A 25,471-nucleotide genomic window follows, 5' to 3' on the forward strand; every position below is an offset into this window, starting at 1 on the left:
ACAGTGTGGTATTGGTAAAACAAAACAGAACAAAAAAACCCCAAATAGATCAATGAAACAGAATAGAGATCCCAGAAATAGACCCCCATAAATATAGTCAACTGATCATTGAAAAAGGAGCAAAGGAAATACAATGGAGCAAAGATAGTCTTTTCAGCAATTAATTCTGGAACATGCAAAACAGTGAATCTAAACACATAGAAACAGACAATACATCCTTCACAAAAATTAATTCAAAATAGATTATAGACCTAAAAATAAAATGCAAAAGTATAATACTCCTAGAACGTAAGAGAAAACTTAGAACAAACTTGGATGTGGCAATGATTTTAGATATACCACAAAAGCATGATTCCTGAAAATCTTTATTGATAAGCTGAACATCTTTAAAATTAAAAAATTCTGCTCTGTGAAAGACACTGTCAAGAGAATAAGAAGACAAACCACAGACTGGGAGAAAATACATGCAAATGACATATCTGATAAAGGACAATTATCTAAAATATATAAAGACCTCTTAAATCTCAACAATGATAACATGAATGACCTGATTAAAAAATGGATGAGCAAGAGACCTGAACAGACACCTCACCAAAGAAGATGGCAAATAAGCATATAAAAATATGTTCAACATAATATGTCATTAGGGAGTTGCAAATTAAAATACCACTACATACCTATTAGAATCCCAAAATCCAATACCCTGACAACACTCAGTTTTGGCAAAGATGTGGCCCAGTGGGAACTCTCATTCCTTGCTGTTATGAATGCAAAATGGTGCATTCCCTTTGGAAGACAGTTTGACAGTTCCTTAAAAAAGTAATCACACTCTTACCATACAATCTAGCAATTATGCTCCTTGGTATTTACCCAAAGGATTTGAAAACTTATGTTCACACAGAAACCTGCGCAAGAATGTTTATTGAAGCTTTATTTACAATTGCCAAAACTAGGAAGCAACCAAGATGTCATTCAGTAGATGAATTGATAAATTAACTGTGGTATATCCAGACAATAAAATTTTATTCAATGCTAAAAAGAAGTAAGCTATCAAGCCATAAAGAGACATGGATAAACTTTAATTACATATTACTAAGTGAAAGAAGCTAATCTGAAAAGCCTACATACTGTAAAATTCCAAAAATATAACATTCTGGAAAAGGCAGAACTGTAGAGACAGTAAAAGGATCAGTGGTTACCACTGATAAGTAGGGATAAGTAGGTGAAACACAGAGGATTTTTAGGGCAGTGAAACTACTCTATATAATATTACAATGGTGAATGCTTGTCATCATACACTTCTCACAATACTAATAGTGAATCCTAATATAAACTATAAACTTCAGAGGTTAAGGATGTGCCAATGTAGGTCCATTGATTTTAACAAGTGTACCACTCTGGTGCAGTATTTTGATAGGGAGTCTGTGCATGTGTGGGGGCAGGGATGTATGGGAAATCTTTATCTTTCTCTTAATTTTGCTGTGAACCTAAAACTTCTCTAAAATTAAAGTCTATGAAAAAACTCATATGGCCAAACAAAGGGGCCAATGTTGAAGAAAGAAAAAGAAAAATACTCTACCACATATTAAAACTTATAATAAACCTTCAATATTTAATACTGGAATTGGTATAATGATGGATAATTAATACAGTGGACAGAATAGAGAGCCCAGAAACAGCCCATGCATAAATTGACTTACAACATAAAACTCCTAGAATAAAGACAGCACTGCAAAAGAGTTGGAAAGTCATTCTTCCCCATAAATTGTGTTGGTTCAACTAGATAGCCATAACAAAAATTTTAAAAAAGAGGCTTGAAACCTAGTATAGGCTGACAAAATCATAAACCTCAGTGTTGTAAATCTAAATGTGAAAGATAAAACAAAAAATATTGTAAAATATGTGAGAATATCCTCATGAACTTGGGATGGATAAAGATTTCTCAAATAGGTTATAATAAACTATAATTGTAAATTTAAAATTTTACAAAGTAAACTAGGTTAAAACTGAGAATTTCTGATCATGGAAAGACAACTTTAAGAAAGTAAAAAAGAAAATTACAAGAGCAGGAAAGGTTACTAGGCAACACAAAAATATATAAAGAATTTCTTCCTATTATTAAGGAAAGTACTGACAATCCAGAAAAAAAAAATGGGCAAGAGAGTCAAGCACTTTACAAGAGAGAGTAGCTGAATAATCAATAAATATATGATGCAGTGCTTCAACTCATTAGTCAACAGAGAAATGCAAATTAAAACTGCAATGAGATACCATTATACACCTATCAAAATAGCTGGTAGGACTGTAAACTGGTATATCCACTTTGAAAAACTATTGATATTTTCCACAAAATTTATATATACATATATATTATGACCTTTTAATTCCCTCTTAGGTATATATCCAACAGAAAAGTGTGCACGTGTGTAGCAATAGACAAGTACAAGAATATTCATGGTAGCACAATGCTTAATATCCCCAAACTGGAAACATACCTAATGTTTATCAAGAGTATAATGGATACATTAATCTTGTATATTTACAATTGATTCCTCAACAGCAATTCAAATGAAAGGGGCCAATGTTGAAGAAAGCAATGATATTGCTACATGCAAGAAAAGTGTGAATCCCACATTTATATAAAATTCTAAAAATAGGCAAATCTGATACATGCTATTAGAAGACAGGAGAGTAGTTAACTCTAGTGAGATGAGAATTCTGATTGGGAGAGGCCAGGAACGGAGCCCTAGATATTGATAACATTCAATTTTTTGATCTGGTGGTATTTTCACTTTGTGACAATTCATTGAGCCATTCACATATGAATTGTGCATTTTTCTCTTTACAAGTTTTATTTTAACTAAAAAGTTAAAGAAATGAAGCAAACCAATTTTATAAAGGTTATTTGTTATTAGCTCAGTCACTATTGAGCAACTAATCAATTAGCAAATGCCCTATTATACCATCATCATCATCATTAAACTATTGGTAACCTGGGCAGTATCAATGCTTCATTTGAAAAATAACTACAAATCAGATTTTCTGTCGTCCTGAAGTATAGTGAGGGGCAAAATCATAACATAATTTTAAAATTTCCACCTAATTCTATTACTTTCAAATTCCTACTATTGCATAAAAGTCTACATGATATAACCCAGTGCTACATCTCTGACAAGTTTTCTTATCATTCTTCCACTTGTTCACTCCTCTCCAGCCACACTGGCCTTCCAGCTTTTCCTCAAATGCTTCTTGTTTTTCCTTCCATCTGTAATGTACTTCACTCACATACCCAAATGCCTGGCTCTTTCACTTCATTCAGATTTCTGCTCCAATATTACCTTAGAGCAGACTTTTTGATTATCCTATCCAAAGTAGCACTTTGTTTCTGTTTCCATAGCCTACTTAATTTTTTCATTGTAACACTTATTACTGCCTTAACTTTTATTACATATTTATTTACTATTTTTAAAAATCCCTTTCAAATATATATTCAAGGGGCAGGAATTTTGTTCCCTTTTTTTTTTTTTTTTTTTTTTTGGCCAATTGGCTTGAGGGATCTTAGTTCCCTGACCAGAGATCGAACCCACACACTTGACAGTGAAAGTGTGGACTCCTAACCACTAGACCACAAGGGAATTCCCTGGAACTTTTTTCTTTTAATTGCTACATCTTTAGCACCCAGAACAATTTCCAATACATATTTGGTGCTCAGTTATTTAAAAGGGTGAATGAGTGAATTATTCCCTTTCAGTAAGGGCCAATGGAACACCACATACACAAATTATTTTGTTCATTTGTGATAATTTATTTGAACTAACAACACCAGACTTTGGTAAACTTGGTGTTAATCTACCTTTGGTTTATTTGGGCTATCTTAAACTCCAAAACCAGACTTGACCATCTTCCTCCTTTATCCTGCTGTGCATATGCTATTGAATTGCACAGCCCCTGGTGAGGAAACATTAAACAAACAGAAGCAGGGTTGCTATGCTGTTAAAGCCAGAAGTACATCATTCATTATGTGAATAAAATACACAGAGAATAAAGTAGTCACAGAGTAATGGGAGTTTTATTCTCTCTCTATTCCATTTCACTCCCTCTCTATTTTGCCTATGTTATGAAATGATGCTCCCACCACTGGCTGATAAATGTTGATTAATCTGATGGAGAGTTGGATTTGTTAGCGTGCAAAAGCAATGTAAATAAATCGAGCAGGTGAACTGGAGTTCAAGTGTCACTTCTGAGATTAAAGGGCCTGTATGGCCCTCCAAGCTCACTTATTACAATCAGGATGCATGCTTTTCTTGTAAACAAACTAATCCTCTTCAAGTAGTTCAATAGAATTCCTCTTGTGTTGTCTACAACTGCCTCTCCCTTCAGCAAGTTTCGTCTCTTGGGAACTGCCTATGTTGTCAATATTTGTTTCTCTTCCAGGGACTGGTAGTTGTGGGAGGGAGGCTAGAGAAAGTAGATAGGTCAGTTTTTCTTTTTGGAAGCCATCCAGTCAGCCAGTCAATGGTACACTTATAATATACAAGACTCTGATTATAATATACAAAACTCTGAGCTAATGCTTGCAGAGTAATAACAATAAAGGGAACAATGAAAATAGCAATAGTAATTAATACCTATATAAAAATTTACTGTTTATAAAGCACTGTATTTTTCATTATATTGGTTGATGCTGGAGGTAATCCGAAGTGAAGGCATTATTGTTATATCTAGGTCAGCCAGGTGTCAACTGGGTCACCCTTCCTTTGAAATGCATTTATGCATTTATATAATGGATTGATCTTCCCATTTCACATTCTGCAGAAGGTTCTGCCTTCCCCAAAATTTATTATGAGTCTGTGGGAAGCTTATGATCTTCTTGTCATTTCTGGCTCTGGTTACTGGCTCTGCTGAAAAATCTACCCCTCCAACCCACCTCCCAAGTCCCATAGTTCTGCTCCAGCAATTGTTCTCTTTTCTTCTGCTCCATACTGGATTAGATGTGAAACTCAAACCTGTTTCTGCAGTTGTCCTCCAGGTAATATACGACACCATAGAACACAACTCTGGCACATATTCATGCCATACCTTAGAAGTTTCAGCACCTACTTCCATTGAATATTCCCATAGTAGCTTCTAAAAACAGTAATTTTTTTTTTAGTTTTTGTTGCCTGTTCTTTTTATGTCTCATCCAAGAAATCATTGCCAAAACCAAAGTCAAGGATGTTTTGCCTATATTTTCTTTCAAGAGTTTTATTGTTTCAGGTATTACATTTAAATATTTGATACATTTCAACTTATTTTTTGTGAGAGGTGCAAGATATGGGTCCATTCAAAGTTTCATTCTTTTGCAAGTGGATATAAAATTTTCCCAACATGATTTATTGAGGAAACTATCCTTTTCCCATTGTGTGTTTCTGGCACCTAGTCAAAAATTAGTTGACTTTTATGCATGGGCTTATATCTCAGCTCTCTATTCTAAAATAAAGAGGGACTACATTAAGCCAGAGACCTTTTGTGCAGCAAAATAAACAATCAATAAATTGAAAAGGCAGCCTACAGATGGGAGAAAGTATTTGAAAAACTGATAAATGGTTATATCCAAAATATAAAATGAAGTCATACAACTCAATAGCAAAAAAGCAAATAATCACACTAAAAATAAGCAAAGGATCTGAATAGATATTTTTCCAAAGAAGATATAAAAATAACCAACAGGCACATGAGAATGTGCTTAACATCACTAATCATCAGGGAATTATGAATTAAAACCATACTGAGAGGGAGACCTTCAAGATGGCAGAGGAGTAAGACGTGGAGACCTTCTTCATTCCCACAAATACATCAGAAATACATCTACACATGGAACATCTCCTACAGAACACCTAATGAATGCTGGCAGAAGACTTCAGACTTCCCAAAAGGCAAGAAACTCCTGATATACCTGGGTAGGGAAAAAGAAAAAAAGAAAAAAAAAGAGACAAAAGAATAGAGAGAGAACCAGCAGTTCTGGGAGGGAGCAATGAAGGAGGAAATGTTTCCACACTAGAAAGCTCCTTCACTGGCAGAGATGGGGTGGGAGGTTGTGGTGGTGGGGAAACTTCAGAACTATGAGAAGAGCACAGCAACAGGGGTACAGAAGGCAAAGCACAGAGATTCCCGCACAGAGGATCAGTGCCAACCAGCACCCACCAACCTGAGAATATTGTCTGCTCACCTGCCAGGGTGGATGGGGGCTGGGAGCTGAGACTCAGTCTTCGGAGGTCAGATCCCAGGGAGAGGACTGGGGTTGGCTGAGTGAACACAGCCTGAAGGGGGCTAGTGCACCACAGCTAGCCAGGAGGGAGTCCAGGAAAAAGTCTGGAACTGCTTAAGAGGCAAGAGACCGTTATTTCAGAGTGTGTGAGGAGTGGGGATTCAGAGCACCACCTAAACAAACTCCAGAGACAGATGCAAGCCATGGCTATCAGTGCAGACAACAGAGACTGGCACGAAATGCTAAGGCTGCTGCTGCAGCCATCAAGAAGCCTGTGTGCAAGCACAGGTCACCATCCACACCTCCCCTCCTGGGAGCCTGTGTAGCCCACCACACCCAGGGTCCCATGATCCAGGGAAAACTTCCCTAGGAGAATACATGGCACACCTCAGGCTGTTGAAACGTCATGTCAGCCTCTGCCACTGAAGGCTCGCCCTGCATTCTGTACCCCTCCCTCCCCTTGGCCTGAGTGAGCCAGAGTACCCTAATCACCTGCTACTTTAACCCTGTCCTGTCTGAGCAAAGAACAGAAGCCCTCAGGTGACCTATACTTAGAGGCAGAGCCAAATCCAAAGCTGAACACTAGGAGCTGTGTGAACAAAGAAGAGAAAGGGGAATTTCTCCCAGTAGCCTCAGGAGCAGAGGATTAAACCACCACAATCAACTTAATGTACCCTGTATCTCTGGAATACCCCAATACACAACAGATCAGCCCCAAATAGAAGGGGTGGACTTCGGGAGCAACGGTAGTTGGGGTTTGCTTTCTGCAACTAATTTGTTTCTGGTTTTATGCTTATCTTAGTTTAATATTGACAGTTTATTATCATTGGTAGATTTGTTTATTAACTTGGTTGCTCTCTCACTTTTTATTACATATAGGTATATATATATATTTTTCCTCCTTTTTCTCTTTTTGTGAGTGTGTATGTGTATGCTTCTTTGTGCGAGTTTGTCTGTATAGCTTTGCTTTTACTGTTTGCCCTAGGGTTCTGTCTGTTTTCTTTTTTTTTTTTTTAGTATTGTTTTTAACACTTGTTATGATTGGTGGATTTGTTTTTTGGTTTAGTTGCTCTCTTTTTTCTTTCTTTCTTTTTTTTTACTTTTTTATTTTTAATAATTATTTTTATCTTATATTTTAATAACTTTATGTTACTGTGTTTTCTTTCTTTCTTTCTTTCTTTCTTCCTTTCTTTCTTTCTTTCTTTCTTTCTTTCTTTCTTTCTTTCTTTCTTTCTTTCTTTCTTTCTTTCTTCTCCTTTTTCTTCTCAGCCATTTGGTTGACAGGGTCTTGGTGGTCTGGCCGGGTGTCAGGCCAGTCTCTCAGAGGTGGGAGAGCTGAGTTAAGAACATTGGTTGACCATAGACCTACTGGTTCCATGTAATATCAAATGGCAAAGGCTTCCCCAGAGATATCCATCTCAATGCTAAGACCCAGCTCCACTCAATGACGAGTAAGATACAGTGCTGGACACCTTATGCCAAAAAAGTACAAGACAGGAACACAACCACACGTGTTAGCAGAAAGGCTGCCTAAAATTATAAAAAGGTCAAAGACAAACCAAAACACACCATCAGAGGTGGTCCAGCCCACCATAAAGAAAAAATCCAGCCTCATCCACCAGAACACAGACACTAGTCCCCTCCATCAGGAAGTCTAAACAAGCCACTGAACCAAACTTAGCCACTGAGGGCAGACACCAAAAACAATGGGAACTACGAACTAGCAGCCTGTAGAAAGGAGACCCCAAACACAGTAGGTTAAGAAAAATGAGAAGACACAGAAACACACAGCAGAGGAAGGAGCAAGGCAAAAACCCACCAGACCAAACAAATGAAGAGGAAAAGGGCAGTCTACCTGAAAAAGAATTAAGAGTAATGAAAGTAAGGATGATACAAAACCTTGGAAAAAGAATGGAGAAAATACAAGAAACGTTTAAAAAGGACATAGAAGAACTAAACAGCAAAAAAAAACAATGATAAACAACACAATAATTGAAATTAAAAAATATCTAGAAGGAATCAATAGCAGAATAACTGAGGCAGAAAAACAGATAAGTGGCCTGGAATATAAAATAGTGGAAACAACTACTGCACAGCAGAATAAAGAAAAAATAATGAAAAGAATTAAGGACAGTATTAGAGACCTCTGCAACAACATTAAAAGCACCAACATTCGAATTATAGGTGTCCCAGAAGAAGAAGAGAAAAGGAAAGGGACTGGGAAAATATTTGAAGAGATCACAGTTGAAAACTTCCTTAATATGGGAAAGGAAATAGTCAGTCAAGTCCAGGTAGTGCAGACAGTCCCATACAGGATATATCCAAGTAGAAACATGCCAAGACACATATTAATCAAACTATCAAAAATTAAATACAAAGAAAAAATATTAAAAGCAGCAAGGGAAAAACAACCCATAAAAGGGAATCCCCATAAGACTAACAGTTGATTTTTCAGCAGAAACTCTGCAAGCCAGAAGGGAATGGCAGGACATATTTAAAGTAATGAAAGGGAAAAATCTACAAAAAAGATTACTCAACCCAGCAAGTATCTCATTCAGATTCGATGGAGAAATTAAAATCTTTACACACAAGCAAAAACAAAGAGTTCAGCACCAACAAACCAGCATTACAACAAATGCTAAAGGAACTTCTCTGACAGGAAACACAAGAGAAGGAACAGACCTACAATAATAAACCCAAAACAATTAAGAAAATGGTAATAGGAACATACATATTGATAATTACCTTAAATGTAAATGGATTAAATGCTCCAACCAAAAGACATATATTGGCTGAATGTATACAAAAACATGATCTGTATATATGCTGTCTACAAGCGACCCACTTCAGACCTAGGGACACATACAAACTGAAAGAAAGGGAATGGAAAAAGATATTCCATGAAAATAGAAATCAAAAGAAAGCTGGTATAGCAATTCTCATATCAGACAAAATAGACTTTAAAACAAAGACTTTTACAAGAGACAAAGAAGGACACTACATAATGATAAAGGGATCAATCCAAGAAGAAAATAAAACAATTGTAAATATTTATGCACCTAACACAGGAGCACATCAATATATAAGGCAAATAATAACAGCCATAAAAGGGGAAATCGACCGTAACACAATCATAGTAGGGATATTTAACACCCCACTTTCACCAATGGACAGATCATCCAAAATGAAAATAAATAAGGAAACACAAGCGTTAAATGATACATTAAACAAGATAAACTTAATTGATATTTATAGGACAAGCCATCCATAAACAACAGAATACACATTCTTCTCAAGTGCTCATGGAACATTCTCCAGGATAGATCATATCTTGGGTCATAAATCAAGCCTTGGTAAATTTAAGAAAATTGAATTCATATCAAGTATCTTTTCCAACCACAACATTATGAGAGTAGATATCAATTACAGGAAAAAATCTGTAAGAAATATAAACACATGGAGGCTAAACAGCTCATGCTTAATAACCAAGAGGTCACTGAAGAAATCAAAGAGAAAATCAAAAAATACCTAGGAAAAAATGACAATGAGGACACGATGGCCCAAAATCTATGGGATGCAGTGAAAGCAGTTTTAAGAGGGAAGTTTATAGCAATAAAATCCTAACTGAAGAAACAAGGAACATCTCAAATAAACAACCTAACCTTACACCTAAAGCAATTAGAGAATGAAGAACAAAATAAAACCAAAGTTAGCAGAAGGAAAGAAATCATAAAGATCAGATCAGAAATAAATGGAAAAGAAATGAAGGAAACAATAGCAAAGATCAATAAAACTAAAAACTGGTTCTTTGAGAAGATAAACAAAATTGATAAACCATTAGCCAGACTTATCAAGAAAAAAAGGGAGCAGACTCAAATCAATAGAATTAGAAATGAAAAAGGAGAAGTAACAAGTGACACTGCAGAAATACAAAGAATCATGAAAGACTACCAAAAGCAACTCTATGCCAATAAAATGGACAACCTGGAAGAAATGGAGAAATTCTTAGAAATGGACAACATTCCAAGACTGAAGCAGGAAGAAATACAAAATATGAATAGACAAATCACAAGCACTGAAATTGAAACTGTGATTAAAAATCTTCCAACAAACAAAAGCCCAAGACCAGATGGCTTCACAGGTGAATTCTATCAAACACTTAGAGCAGAGATAACACCTATCCTTCTCAAACTCTTCCAAAATATAGCAGAGAGAAGAGCACTCCCAAACTCATTCTACGAGGCCACCATCACTCTGATACCAAATCCAGACAAAGATGTCACAAAGAAAGAAAACTACAGGCTAATATCACTGATGAAATTAGATGCAAAAATCCTCAACAAAATACTTGCAAACAGAATCCAACAGGACATTAAAAGGATCATACCCTATGATCAAGTGGGGTTTATCCCAGGAATGCAAGGATTCTTCAATACATACAAATCAATCAATGTGATACACCATATTAACAAATTGAAGGAGAAAAAGTATATGATCATCTCAATAGATGCAGAGAAAGCCTTCAACAAAATTTGACACATATTTATGATAAAAACCCTCAAGAAACTAGACATAGAGAGAAATTTCCTCAACATAATAAAGGCCATATATTACAAACCCACAGCCAATATCATCCTCAATGGTGAAAATCTATAACCATTTCCACTAATATCAGGAACAAGACAAGGATGCCCACTCTCACCATTATTATTCAATATAGTTTTGGAAGGTTTAGCCACAGCAAACAGAGAAGGATAAGAAAGAAAAGGAATCCAAATTGGAAACAAGAAGTAAAGCTGTCACTGTTTGCAGATTACTATGCATAGAGAATCCTAAAGATGCTACCAGAAAACTACTAGAGCTAATCAATGAATTTGGTAAAGTAGCAGGATACAAAATTAATACACAGAAATCTCTGGCATTCTTATACACTAATGATGATCAATCTGAAAGTGAAATTATGAAAACACTCCCATTTACCACTGCAACAAAAATAATAAAATATCTAGAAATAAACCTACTTAAGGAGTCAAAAGACCTGTATGCAGAAAATTATAAGACACTGATGAAAGAAATTAAAGATGAAACAAATAGATGGAGAGATATACCATGTACTTGGATTGGAAGAATCAACATTGTGAAAATGACTATACTACCCAAAGCAATCTACAGATTCAATGCAATCCCTATCAAACAACCACAGGTATTTTTCACAGAAGTAGAACAAAAACTTTCACAATTTATATGGAAACACAAAAGACCCCGAATAGCTAAAGCAATCTTGAGAAAGAAAAACGGAGCTGGAAGAATCAGGCTCCCTGACTTCAGACTATACTACAAAGCTCCAGTAATTAAGATAGTATGCTACTGGCACAAAAACAGAAATATAGATCAATGGAACAGGAGAGAAAGCCCAGAGATAAACCCATGCACATATGGTGACTTTATTTTTGATAAAGGTGGCAAGAACATAGAATGGAGAAAAGACAGCCTCTTCAATATGTGGTGCTGAGAAAGCTGGACAGCTACATATAAAAGAATGAAATTAGAACACTCCTTAACACCATACACAAATAAAAACTTAAAATGGATTAAAGACCTAAATGTAAAGCCAGACACTATAACACTCATAGAGGAAAACATAGGCAGAAAACTCTATGACATAAATCACAGCAAGATCCTTTCTGACCCACCTCCTAAAGAAATGGAAATAAAAACAAAAATAAACAAATGGGACCTAATGAAACTTCAAAGCTTTTGCAGAGCAAAGGAAACCATAAATAAGATGAAAAGACAACACTCAGAATGGCACAAAATATTTGCAAATGGAGCAACTGACAAATTATTAATCTCCAACATTTACAAGCAGCTTATGTAGCTCAATATTAGACAAACAAAGAAACAAATTGGGCAGAAGACCTAAATAGACATTTCTCTAAGGAAGATATACAAATTGCCAACAAACACATGAAAGGATGCTCAACGTCACTAATAATTAGAGAAATGAAAATCAAAACTACAATGAAGTATCACCTCACACCAGTCAGAATGGCCATCATGAAAAATCTACAAACAGTAAATGCTGGGGAGGGTGTGTAGAAAAGGGAACACTCTTGCATTGTGGGTGGGAATGTAAATTGATACAGCCACTATGGAGAACAGTTTGGAGGTTCCTTAAAAAACTAAAAATACAACTTCCATACAACCCAGTGATACCACTACTAGGCATATACCCTGAGAAAACCATAACTCAAAAAGAGTCATGTACCACAATGTTCATTGCAGCACTATTTACATTAGTCAGGACATGGAAACACCCTAAGTGTCCATCAACAGATTAATGGATAAAGATGATGTGGCACATATATACAATGGAATATTACTCAGCCATAAAAGGAAACAAAATTGAGTTATTTGTAGTGAGCTGGATGGACCTAGAGTGTCATAAAGAGTGAAGTACGTCAGAAAGAGAAAAACAAATACCATATGCTAACACATATATGGAATCTAAAAAAAAAAAACAAACAGTTTCTGAAGAACCTAGGGACAAGACAGGAATAAAGACACGGTAGGAAAAAGCCACATAGCACATGGAGATCAGCTCGGTGCTTTGTGACCACCTAGATGGGTGGGATAGGGAGTGTGGGAGGGAGATGCAAGAGGAAGGTGATTAGGGGATATATGTATATGTATAGCTGATTCACTTTGTTATAAATTAGAAACTAACACACAATTGTAAAGCAATTATATTCCAATAAAAATGTTAAAAAAATCATACTGAGATATCATCTCACACATATTATGATGGCTATTATCAAAAAGACAAGAGGTAGCAAATGTTGTCAAGGATTTGGAAAAAAGAGAACCTTTATAGATTATTGGTGAGAATATAAAATGATACAGCCATTATGGAGAAGAGTACGGTGGTTCTCCAAAAATGATTCATATATCGTCACAGCATATGATCCAGCAATCCTACTTCTGGTTACGTATCTGAATGATATGAATACAGTATATAGAAAAGATGTCTGCATACTCATGTTAATTGTCACATTATTCACGATAGACAAGATATGAAAACAATCTAAATTTAAATGTCATTCAGTGGATGAATGTATAAAGAAAAGGTGAGATAGATAGATTGATAGATAAATATATAATGGAATATTAGCCATAAAAAGAAGTAAATCTTCTAATTTGTGACAACATGGATTATTCTGGAGGGCATTATCCTCTTTGAAATATGCTAGAAAAGGAAAGACAAAAACTATATATGGGAGACGAGGGGAAGATGGCGGAAGAGTAAGACGTGGAGATCACCTTCCTCCCCACAAATACACCAGAAATACATCTACATGTGGAACAACTCCTACAGAACACCTACTGAATGCTGGCAGAAGACCTCAGACCTCCCAAAAAGGCAAGAAACCCCCCACATACCTGGGTAGGGCAAAAGAAAAAAGAATAAACAGAGACAAAAGAAAGGATAGGGACGGGACCTGCACCAGTGGGAGGGAGCTGTGAAGGAGGAAAGGTTTCCACACACTAGGAAGCCCTTTCGCGGGCGGAGACTGCGGGTGGCGGAAGGGGAAAGCTGCGGGGCTGCGGGGGAGAGCACAGCAACAGGGGTGCGGAGGGCAATGCGGAGAGATTCTCGCACAGAGGATTGGTGCTGACCGGCACTCACCAGCCTGAGAGGCTTGTTTGCTCACCCGCCGGGGTGGGCAGGGCTGGTAGCTGAGGCTCGGCTTCGGGTGGAGCACAGGGAGAGGACTGGGGCTGGTGGCCTGAACACAGCTTTCAGGGGGTTAGTGCACTATGGTTAGCCGGGAGGGAGTCCGGGGAAAAATCTTGACCTGCAGAAGAGGCAAGAGACTTTTTCTTCCCTCTTTGTTTCCTGGTGCGCGAGGAGAGGGGATTAAAATCACTGCTTAAAGGAGCTCCAAAGACGGGAGCAAACCACGGCTAAAAGCACGGACCCCAGGGACAGGCATGAGATGCTAAGGCTGCTGCTGCCACCACCAAGAAGCCTGTGTGCGAGCACAGGTCACTATCCACACCCCCCTTCCAGTGAGCCTATGCAGCCCGCCACTGCCAGGGTCCCGAGATCCAGGGATAACTTCCCCGGGAGAACGCACGGCGTGCCTCAGGCTGGTGCAACGTCACGCAGGCCTCTGCCGCTGCAGGCTCGCCCTGCACTCCGTGCCCCTCCCTGCCCCAGGCCTGACAGGCAGAGTCCCCGAAGCAGCTGCTCCTTTAACCCCGTCCTGTCTGAGCGAAGAACAGACGCCCTTCGGCGACCTACACGCAGAGGCAGGGCCAAATCCTAAGCTGACCTCCGGGAGCTGTGAGAACAAAGAAGAGAAAGGGAAATGTCTCTCAGCAGCCTCAAAAGCAGCAGATTAAAGCTCCACAATCAACCTGAAGTACCCTACATCTGTGGAATACATGAATAGACAATGAACCATCCCAAATTGAGGAGGTGGATATTGAGAGCAAGATTTATGATTTTTCCCCCTTTTCCTCTTTTTGTGAGTGTGTATGTTTCTGTGTGAGATTTTGTCTGTATAGCTTTGCTTCCACCATTTGTCCTAGGGTTTTATCTGTCCAATTTTTTTTCTTAATAATTATTTTTTATTTTAATAACTTTATTATATTTTATCTTACTTTATTTTATTTTACTTTATCTTCTTTCTTTATTTTTTGCCTTCCTTCCTTCCTTCCTTCCTTCCTCCCTCCCTCCCTCCTTTCTTTCTTTCCTTCTTTCTACTTCTAATAATTCTTTCTTTCTACATTTTCTCACTTTTATTCTGAGCCGTGTGGATGAAAGGCTCTTGGTGCTGCAGGCAGGAGTCAGTGCTGTGCCTCTGAGGTGGGAGAGCCAACTACAGGACACTGGTCCACAAGAGACCTCCCAGCTCCACATAATATCAAATGGTGAAAATCTCCTGGAGATCTCCATCTCAACGCCAGCACCCAGCTTCACTCAACGACCAGCAAGCTACAGTGCTGGATACCCTATGCCAAACAACTACCAAGACAGGAGTACAACCCCATCCATTAGCAGAGAGGTTGTCTAAAATCATAATAAGTCTACAGACACCCCAGAACACACCACCAGATGTGGACCTGCCTACTAGAAAGAAAAGATCCAGCCCACCCACAAGAACACAGGCACTGGTCCCCTCCACCAGGAAGCCATTGGACCACAACCCACTGGACCAATCTTAGCCACTGGGGATAGACACGAAAAAAACCGGGAACTATGAACCTGCAGCCAGCAAAAAGGAGACCCCAAACACAGTAAGGTAAGCAAAATGAGAAGACAGAAAAACACACAGCAGATGAAGGAGCAAGATAAAAACCTACGAAACCTAACAAATGAAGAGGAAACAGGGAGTCTACCTGAAAAAAAATTCAGAATAATGATAGTAAAGATGATCCAAAATCTTGGAAATAGAATACACAAAATGCAAGAAACATTTAACAAGGACTTAGAAGAACTAAAGATGAAACAAACAATGATGAACAACACAATAAATGAAATTAAATATACTCTAGATGAGATCAATAGCAGAATAACTGAGGGAGAAGAACGGATAAGTGACCTGGAAGATAAAAGAGTGGAAACAACTACTGCAGAGCAGAATAAAGAAAAAAGAATGAAAGAACTGAGGACAGTCTCAGAGACTTCTGGGACAACATTAACACACCAACATTCGAATTATAGGGGTTCCAGAAGAAGAAGAGAAAAAGAAAGGGACTGAGAAAAGTATTTGAAGAGATTATAGTTGAAAACTTCCGTAATGTGGGAAAGGAAATAGTGAATCAAGTCCAGGAAGCACAGAGAGTCCCATACAGGATAAATCCAAGGAGAAATATGCCAAGACACATATTAATCAAACTGTCAAAAATTAAATACAAAGAAAACATGTTTAAAGCAGCAAGGGAAAAACAACAAATAACACACAAGGAAATCCCCATAAGGTTAACAGCTGATCTTTCAGCAGAAACTCTGTAAGCCAGAAGGGACTGGCAAGACATATTTAAAGTGATGAAGGAGGAAAACCTGCAACCCATATTACTCTATCTAGCAAGGATCTCACTCAGATTTGATGGAGAAATTAAAACATTTACAGACAAGCAATAGTTGAGAGTGTTCAGCACCACCAAACCAGCTTTACAACAAATGCTAAAGGAACTTCTCTAGGCAAGAATCACAAGCGAAGGAAAAGACCTACAATAAAGAACCCAAAACAATTAAGAAAACGGGAATAGGGACATACATATCAATAATTACCTTAAATGTAAATGGACTAAATGCTCCCACCAAAAGACACAGATTGGCTGAATGACTACAAAAACAAGACCCATATATATGCTGTCTACAAGAGACCCAATTCAGACTGAAAGTAAGGGGAGGGAAAAAGATATTCCATGAAAATGGAAACCAAAAGAAAGCTGGAGTAGCAATTCTCATATCAGAAAAAATAGACTTTAAAATAAAGACTATTAAAAGAGACAAAGAAGGACACTACATAATGATCAAGGGATCGATCCAAGAAGAAGATATAACAATTGTAAATATTTATGCACCCAAAATAGGAGCACCTCAATACATAAGGCAAGTACTAACAGCCATAAAAGGGGAAATCGACAGTAACATATTGATAGAAGGGGACTTTAACACCCCACTTTCACCAATGGCCAGATCATCCAAAATGAAAATAAATAAGGAAACACAAGCTTTAAATGATACATTAAAGAAAATAGACTTAATTGATATTTATAGAACAAGCCATCCAAAAACAACAGAATACACATTCTTCTCAAGTGCTCATGGAACATTCTCCAGGATAGATCATATCTTGGGTCATAAATCAAGCCTTAGTAAATTTAAGAAAATTGAAATTGTATCAAGTAACTTTTCCGACCACAACACTATGAGACTAGATATCAAAAATAGGAAAAGATTTGTAAAAATACAAACACATGGAGGCTAGCAATACACTACTTAATAACGAAGTGATCACTGAAGAAATCAAAGAGGAAATTAAAAAAATACCTAGAAACAAATGACAATGGAGACATGATGACCCAAAACCTATGGGATGCAACAAAAGCAGTTCTAAGATGGAAGTTTATGGCAATACAATCCTACCTTAAGAAACAGGAAACACCTTGAATAAACAACCTAACCTTGCACCTAAAGCAATTAGAGAAAGAAGAACCAAAAAACCCCAAAGTTAGCAGAGGAAAGAAATCATAAAAATCAGATCAGAAATAAATGAAAAAGAAATGAAGGAAACGATAGCAAAGATCAATAAAACTAAAAGCTGGTTCTTTGAGATGATAAACAAAATTGATAAACCATTAGCCAGACTCATCAAGAAAAAAAAGGGAGAAGACTCAAATCAATAGAATTAGAAATAAAAAAGGAAGAAGTAACAACTGACACTGCAGAAATACAAAAGAACATGAGAGATTACTACAATCAACTCTATGCCAATAAAATGGACAACCTGGAATAAATGGAGAAATTCTTAGAAATATACAACCTGCCAAGATTGAATCAGGAAGAAATAGAATATATGAACAGACCAATCACAAGCACTGAAATTGAAACTGTGATTAAAAACCTTCCAACAAACAAAAGCCCAGGACTATATGCCTTCACAGGCGAATTCTATCAAACATTTAGAGAAGAGCTAACACCTATCCTTCTCAAACTCTTCCAAAATATAGCACAGGGAGGAATACTCCCAAACTCATTCTACAAGGCCACCATCACCTTGATACCAAAACCAGACAAGGATGTCACAAAGAAAGAAAACTACAGGCCAATATCACTGATGAACATAGATGCAAAAATACTCAACAAAATACTAGCAAACAGAATCCAAAAGCACATTAAAAGGATCGTACACCATGATCAAGTGGGGTTTATTCCAGGAATGCAAGGTTTCTTCAATATATGCAAATTAATCAATGTGATAAAACATATTAACAAATTGAAGGAAAAAAACCCATACAATCATCTCAATAGGTGCAGAGAAAGCTTTTGACAAAATTCAACACCGATTTATGATAAAAACCCTGCAGAAAGTAGGCATAGAGGGAATTTTCCTCAACATAATAAAGGCCATATATGACAAACCTACAGCCAACATCGTGCTCAATGGTGAAAAACTGAAAGCATTTCCACTAAGATCAGGAACAAGTCAAGGTTGTGCAGTCTCACCACTCTTATTCAACATAGGTTTGGAAATTTTAGCCACAGCAATCAGAGAAGAAAAGGAAATAAAAGGAATCCAAATCAGAAAAGAAGAAGTAAAGTTGTCACCGTTTGCAGATGACATGATACTATACATAGAGTATCCTAAAGATGATACCAGAAAACTAGTAGAGCTAATCAATGAATTTGGTAAAGTAGCAGGATACAAAATTAATGCACAGAAATCTCTGGCATTCCTATATACTAATGATGAAAATTCTGAAAGTGAAATCAATAAAACACTCCCATTTACCATTGCAATAAAAAGAATATAATATCTAGGAATAAACCTACCTAAGGAGGCAAAAGACCTGTATGCTGAAAATTATAAGACACTGATGAAAGAAATTAAAGATGATACAAATAGATGGAGAGGTATACCATGTTCTTAGATTGGAAGAATCAAAATTGTGAAAATGACTTTACTGCCCAAAGCAAACTATAGATTGAATGCAATCCCTATCAAACTACCACTGGCATTTTTCATGGAACTAGAACAAAAATTTTCACAATTTGTATGGAAACACAAAAGACCCTGAATAGCCAAAGCAATCTTGAGAACGAAAAACAGAGCTGGAGGAATCAGTTCCCTGACTTCAGACTATACTACAAAGCTACTCTAATCAAGACAGTATGGTACTGGCACTAAAACAGAAAGATAGATCAATGGAACAGGATAGAAAGCCCAGAGGTAAACCCACAGACATGTGGTCACTTTATCTTTGATAAAGGAGGCAGGAATGTACAGTGGAGAAAGGAGAGCCTCTTCAGTAAGTGGTGCTGGGAAAACTGGACAGGTACATGTAAAAGTATGAGATTAGATCACTCCCTAAAACCATACACAAAAATAAGCTCAAAATGGATTAAAGACCTAAATGTAAGGCCAGAAACTGTCAAACTGTTTGAGGAAAACATAGGCAGAACACTGTATGACCTAAATCACAGCAAGATCCTTTTTGACCCACCTCCAAGAGAAATGGAAATAAAAACAAAAATAAACAAATGGGACGTAATGAAGCTTAAAAGCTTTTGCACAACAAAGCAAACCATAAACAAGACCAAAAGACAACCCTCAGAATGGGAGACAATATTTGCAAATGAAGCAACTGACAAAGGAATAATCTCCAAAATTTATAAGCAGCTCATGCAGCTCAATAACAATAAAACAAAAAATCCAATCCAAAAATGGGAAGAAGACCTAAATAGACATTTCTCCAAAGAAGATATACAGACTGCTAACAAACACATGAAAGAATGCTCAACATCATTAATCATTAGAGAAATGCAAATCAAAACTACAATGAGATATCATGTCACACCAGTCAGAGTGGCCATCATCAAAAAATCTAGAAACAATAAATGCTGGAGAGCATGTGGAGAAAAGGCAACACTGTTGAACTGCTAGTGGTAATGTGAATTGGTACAGCCATTATGGGGAACAGTATGGCAGTTCCTTAAAAAACTACAAATAGAACTACCATATGACCCAGCAATCCCACTACTGGGCATTTACCCTGAGAAAAAGAGTCATGTACCAAAATGTTCATTGTAGCTCTATTTACAATAGCACGGAGATGGAAAAAACCTAAGTGCTCATCATCGGATGAATGGATAAAGAAGATGTGGCACATTTATATAATGGAATATTACTCAGCCATAAAAAGAAACGAAATTGAGTTATTTGTAATGAGGTGGATAGACCTAGAGTCTGGCATACAGAGTGAAGTAAGTCAGAATGAGAAAGACCGTATGCTAACACATATATATGGAATTTAAGAAAAAAAAAATGTCATGAAGTACCTAAGGGTAAGACAGGAATAAAGACAGAGACCTACTAGAGAACGGACTTCAGGATATGGAGAGGGGGAAGGGTGAGCTGTCACAAAGCGAGAGAGAGGCATGGACATATATACACTACCAAACGTAAGGTAGATAGCTAGTGGGAAGCAGCCGCATATCACAGGGAGATCAGCTCTGTGCTTTGTGACCGCCTGGAGGCGTGGAATAGGGAGGGTGGGAGGGAGGGAGACAAAAAAGAAAAAAAAAAAGAAAAAAGCTATATGTTATCACTTATATGTGCAATCTAAAAAAAATGCTGATCATAAATCAGAGAATAGAATGGTGGTTGCCATTGCCTGGGGGTAGGGGGAAATGGGATGATGTAGGTCGAAGGGCAGACATTTTCAATTTTAAGAAGAATAATTTCTGAAGATCTAATGTACATTACAGACTTAAAAATACTGTATTGTATACCTGAAAGCTGTTGAGAGTAGATCTTAAGAATTCTCAGCACACACACAGACACACACGCAGATTCCTATGTGAACTATGTGAGGTGATAGATGTGCTAATCATCTTAATTTTGATAATTATTCTATAATGGTTGTGTACATCAAGTCATCATGTTGTAGACTTTAAATATATACAATTATATTTCACCATTATTCCTCAATAAATTTAAGAAAAGGGTTACATTAATCCTGAAGCAAGAGAGGCTGTCACTATATTAAGAAAGAATACAAAACTGACTGCAACAGGTTCTGCTCACAAAGATACTGTTTTACATTACTGCTTTACATTATTATGTTTTAGTCCCAACTGTTTGGTCTTTGACTTCCAGAATTTTCCCCCTGTGAACTTGTTTTAAAAATTATGGCCATTATTCAATCACCATATATTGATACCTATACTAGGATGTAGCAGAAGTTTTTTGTTTTCATTTTTGAATTGGGGTATAGTTGCTCTCCAATGTTGTGTTCGTTTCTGCTGTACAATGTAGTGAATCAGTTATATGTATACATATATTCCCTCCCTCTTGGACCTTCCTCCCACCCCCACCATCCCACTCACTTAGGTATCACAGAGCACTGAGCTGAGCTCCCTGTGTTATACAGCATGTTCCCACTAGCTATCTGTTTTACACATGGTAGTGTACATATGTCAATCCCAATGGATGTAGCAGAGGTTTTAAAATATTTTTTTCCTGTTCCTTGACCTAAATCACACTTCCAGTAAGCATGTCACACTCCTTTCCTATATATAAACTTAGAATGGAAGCTGAAATATGTTGGTTGAGAGAGTGGTTCTGGTGTCTGGCCCCTCAGGGAAATTTTTTACTCCACTGGCCAGTGTGACCCAAGTTCTGATGTAAAGTTTTTAAGGTTGTGTTTTGCACAAAAGCTTTCAAGCCAAGGGTGAGACTAGGGACAGAAATAATCACTGGGACATCAACCTTGATGTAAGTCTGAGTTAGCAAAGAGGAAAGTGTGAATTTTAGTAATTAAGTGAGGGGGCACTTCTTCAAATTTGAACAAGGCACTATACCTAATAGTAGTGCTCCTGAGGGTGGCCTTGGGCAAGTGACTTAAACTCTCTGTGCCTCAGTTTCCTCGTTTGTAAAATGGAGTTGTGAGGAATAAATGAATTAGTAAACATATAAAATGCTTACAAATACCTATTACTAAAACACCCACCATTGATTGGTTGAGTCCTCAGCTCTCTCAGTTCCCCAGCAACCTTAGAGCTAGCAGTAGCCTGTTGACAATTTCCCCCAGTGTGCTGTAAGGGAAAGTCACTGGGTTCTTGGGCACTCTCTTTAAAATGGACAGGCTTGCCTGACATGCTTCTCCCTTTGTTCCTTACCTTCTTCCTGCCTGGGATGGGCATCTGATGCTTGGAGGTACAGCATGTATTTTGTGACCTAGTAGATGAAAGCCCTATGCTAAGGTTTGCAGATGGGAAAATAGAAGGAGCCCATTGTCTTTAATGAAATCACTGAGACACAGAACCATTCCTGGGAGGCCTGTTCCTAGAAATCTTAATCCGTGAAGCAGATTACTTAGTTCATATAGGTTACATATTACAAACAGTTACACTTCATGTATTTCAGCCACATTAGTGAAATTTGCAGTTATTTGCAGCTGAATGTATTGATGACAGGTATAGCTAAACTGATAATTATTATTGCTATTATTATTTTATGTGAGGAAAAGGAAAACAATATCCTGTGTAAGTAACCTCTAGAAATTGAAGGAAGAAATCTGCTTTTCTGGTTACATTTATTTTACAGATGAAGAGACTCAATAGGTTAAATTGCCCAGATTTCACAATTTTTTACCAATAAAGACAGAATCCACACCCATATACCTGCCAGCAAATTTGTTGCTTTTCTACAATTGCATGCTGTGGCCAAGTTTCCATCCAACGGCTGTACTTTAAAAATACCATGTTATTCTCTTAAATTTAAAACTAGTTTGTTTTATTTCACCCAGCATGTTGAGAAGCAGTTGAACCTTAAAGGTATCATGTCATATATTAAGCACATATTCTAGTTATATAGCATCTCTATATTTAATCTGGGATAATTCTAATGATTTATGCAATAAATTAAAGCTATTGAAGAGTGCAGGGCCAAACTCTGAGTCTTGAGACATACAAGCAGATGATAACCTCTTTAAATTGTAACTCACATTCAAAGATTTTCCCCCAACTAGATATCAACTGATTATCATTTGTTTTAGAATACTGTTATTAGAATAATAATAACAAAGGTTCTCTTTAAACACTTTCAAAGGGTCATGCACTTGTTAAAAGTGCTTTAAATGTATTTTTAAATTTGATCTTCACAGAAACGCATGAAATGGACCTTATCATTATTTTTATTTGAGGAAATAGAGGGATGGAGACAGTAAGTATAGATCCCTAGGTAAGCAGTGAACTAGTTTATAATGCCTGAATGCTCTGAATAGTTCTCAATATCTATATAGGGAAACATATTACACTGGAAGAGACCACATGATACTACATCCCTTTCTGATTGACTTCTTTCATCAGGGAGGCCTCCTGAGATGATACTAATATGCAATCCTTTGGACCTGGGCCGGGGGTTCTTTTCTACATGTAGGGCATACGGTGCTGAAGTTCTTATATCAGATATGAGGAGGGCTTAGGGAAGCCATGTCCAAATCATATCTTGAAGAAAAATGATCTTCACCATCACCTTCATCTAGCATCAGCAGAATATGCATGGAGCTTCTGTGGATCTGATTCACATGCTACTACCACTACAACTGCACACTCCCTGGTCTCTGCCTTCCTGTCTCTATGGATGTCCTTTCATGCTTCTAACAGGGCAGCAGTTCAGCATCTATCCCTATTTTCTTTCTTTCTTTTTTAGCAGATTTATTGAATAATAATTCATACCATACAGTACATCTATTTAAATTATATAATTCAATATTTTTTATTATGCTTACAGTTGTATGCTGCAACCACCATCAAAATTTTAGAATGTCACCTCAAAAAGAAAGGGAGCCATACCTTATAGCTATATCTCCCCAACTCACAGCCTCCTAGCCCACAGCAATCACTAATCTACTTTCTGTGTGCATTTGCCTATTCTGGACATTTTATATAAAAGGAATCATATAATATAGTGTGTCATTTTGGTATCAGGGTATTACTGGCCTTAAAATGATTTGGGAAGTATTCCTTCTTCTACATTTGGAAGAATTTGTAAAGCATTGGTATTAACCAGTGAAGCCTCCTGGGTCTGAGCATTTCTTAGTGGGTAGTTTGTTTGTTTTTTTTAATACTAATTCAATATCTGTATATGTTATATATTGTGATGGTTAATTTTACATGTCAACTTGACTGGGCCATGGGATACCCAGATATTTGGTCAAAAATTATTCTGAGTGTTTCTATGAGGGTGTTATTGAATGAGATTAACATTTAAATCAGTAAACTAAGTAAAGCAGATTACCCTTCTTAACGTGAGTGGCCTGATCCAATCATTTGAAGGCCTGAACAGAATAAAAAGGCTGACTCTCCTCTAAGAGAACACTTTCTGTCTGACAGCCTTCAAGCTGGAACACCGGGGATTTTTTGTTTTTTTCCTAGCCTTCGACCTAAACTGAAAAACGGATTTTTCACAGGGCACTAGCCTGCCAGACTTTGGATTGGAACTATACCAACTGCACACTTAGACTGGACATAAACCATCAGCTCTCCTGGGTTTCCAGCCTGCCGACTCACTCTTCAGATCTTGGGACTTGCCAGCATTCAAAATCATGTGAGAGAGTTTTTCATTATAATTCTCTCATCTATCTATCTATCTATCTATCTATCTATCTATCTATCCATCTCTCCATCTATCATCTATCTGTATCTATCATCTATCTATGTATCTATCTATAATTTCTCAATTGCACATAGAACATATCTGATATATATAGACATACATATGTTGTAAGGTGGGTCAGCTATGAATACATGCTGTCAGTTTTTGTTCATCTGGAAATGTCTTTATTTCACCTTCATATTTGAAGGACAGGTTTGTTGGTTATAGGATTAATGTTTTTGTTGTAGCTGTTGTTGTTGTATAACACGTTGAATATGTTATCCCACTGCCTTCTACTTTGCCTTGCACTTTGGTTTTGATGAGAAGTCAGCTGCCGGTTTTACTAGAGCTGCCTTGTGAGTGATGAGTCATTTTGTTCTCTCTGCTTTCAGGATTTTCTCCTTGCTTTTGGCTTTCAGCATTTTTATGGTGATGTCTCTGTTTATGTATCCCTTATATTTATTCTACTTAGAGTTTATTGAATTTACCATAAGAGGTAATTGTTTTTCTATTTCTTTCTATTCCTTTCACTCACTCCTCTCTTTTTGGAACTCTCAGTATAGGGATGTGGTCATATTTATTTGCATTCCACATTTCTCTGACAATCTGTTCATTTTTCCTATAATTTTCCATTTCTTTGGATTGACTAGTCTATTGTTCAATCAGCAAGTCGGCTAATTCTTTCTTATGTTAGTTCAAATGTACTGTTGAGCCACTCTAAAGAAATTTTCATTTCAGTTTTTACACTTTTCGACTCCAGAGTATCCATTTGCTTCTTTCTTATAGTGTCTATATCTTTATACTCTCTATGTGATATGACATTGCCTTC

The sequence above is a fragment of the Lagenorhynchus albirostris genome, chromosome 14 (genome assembly GCF_949774975.1).
Source record: "Lagenorhynchus albirostris chromosome 14, mLagAlb1.1, whole genome shotgun sequence".
Lineage (NCBI taxonomy): Eukaryota > Metazoa > Chordata > Mammalia > Artiodactyla > Delphinidae > Lagenorhynchus > Lagenorhynchus albirostris.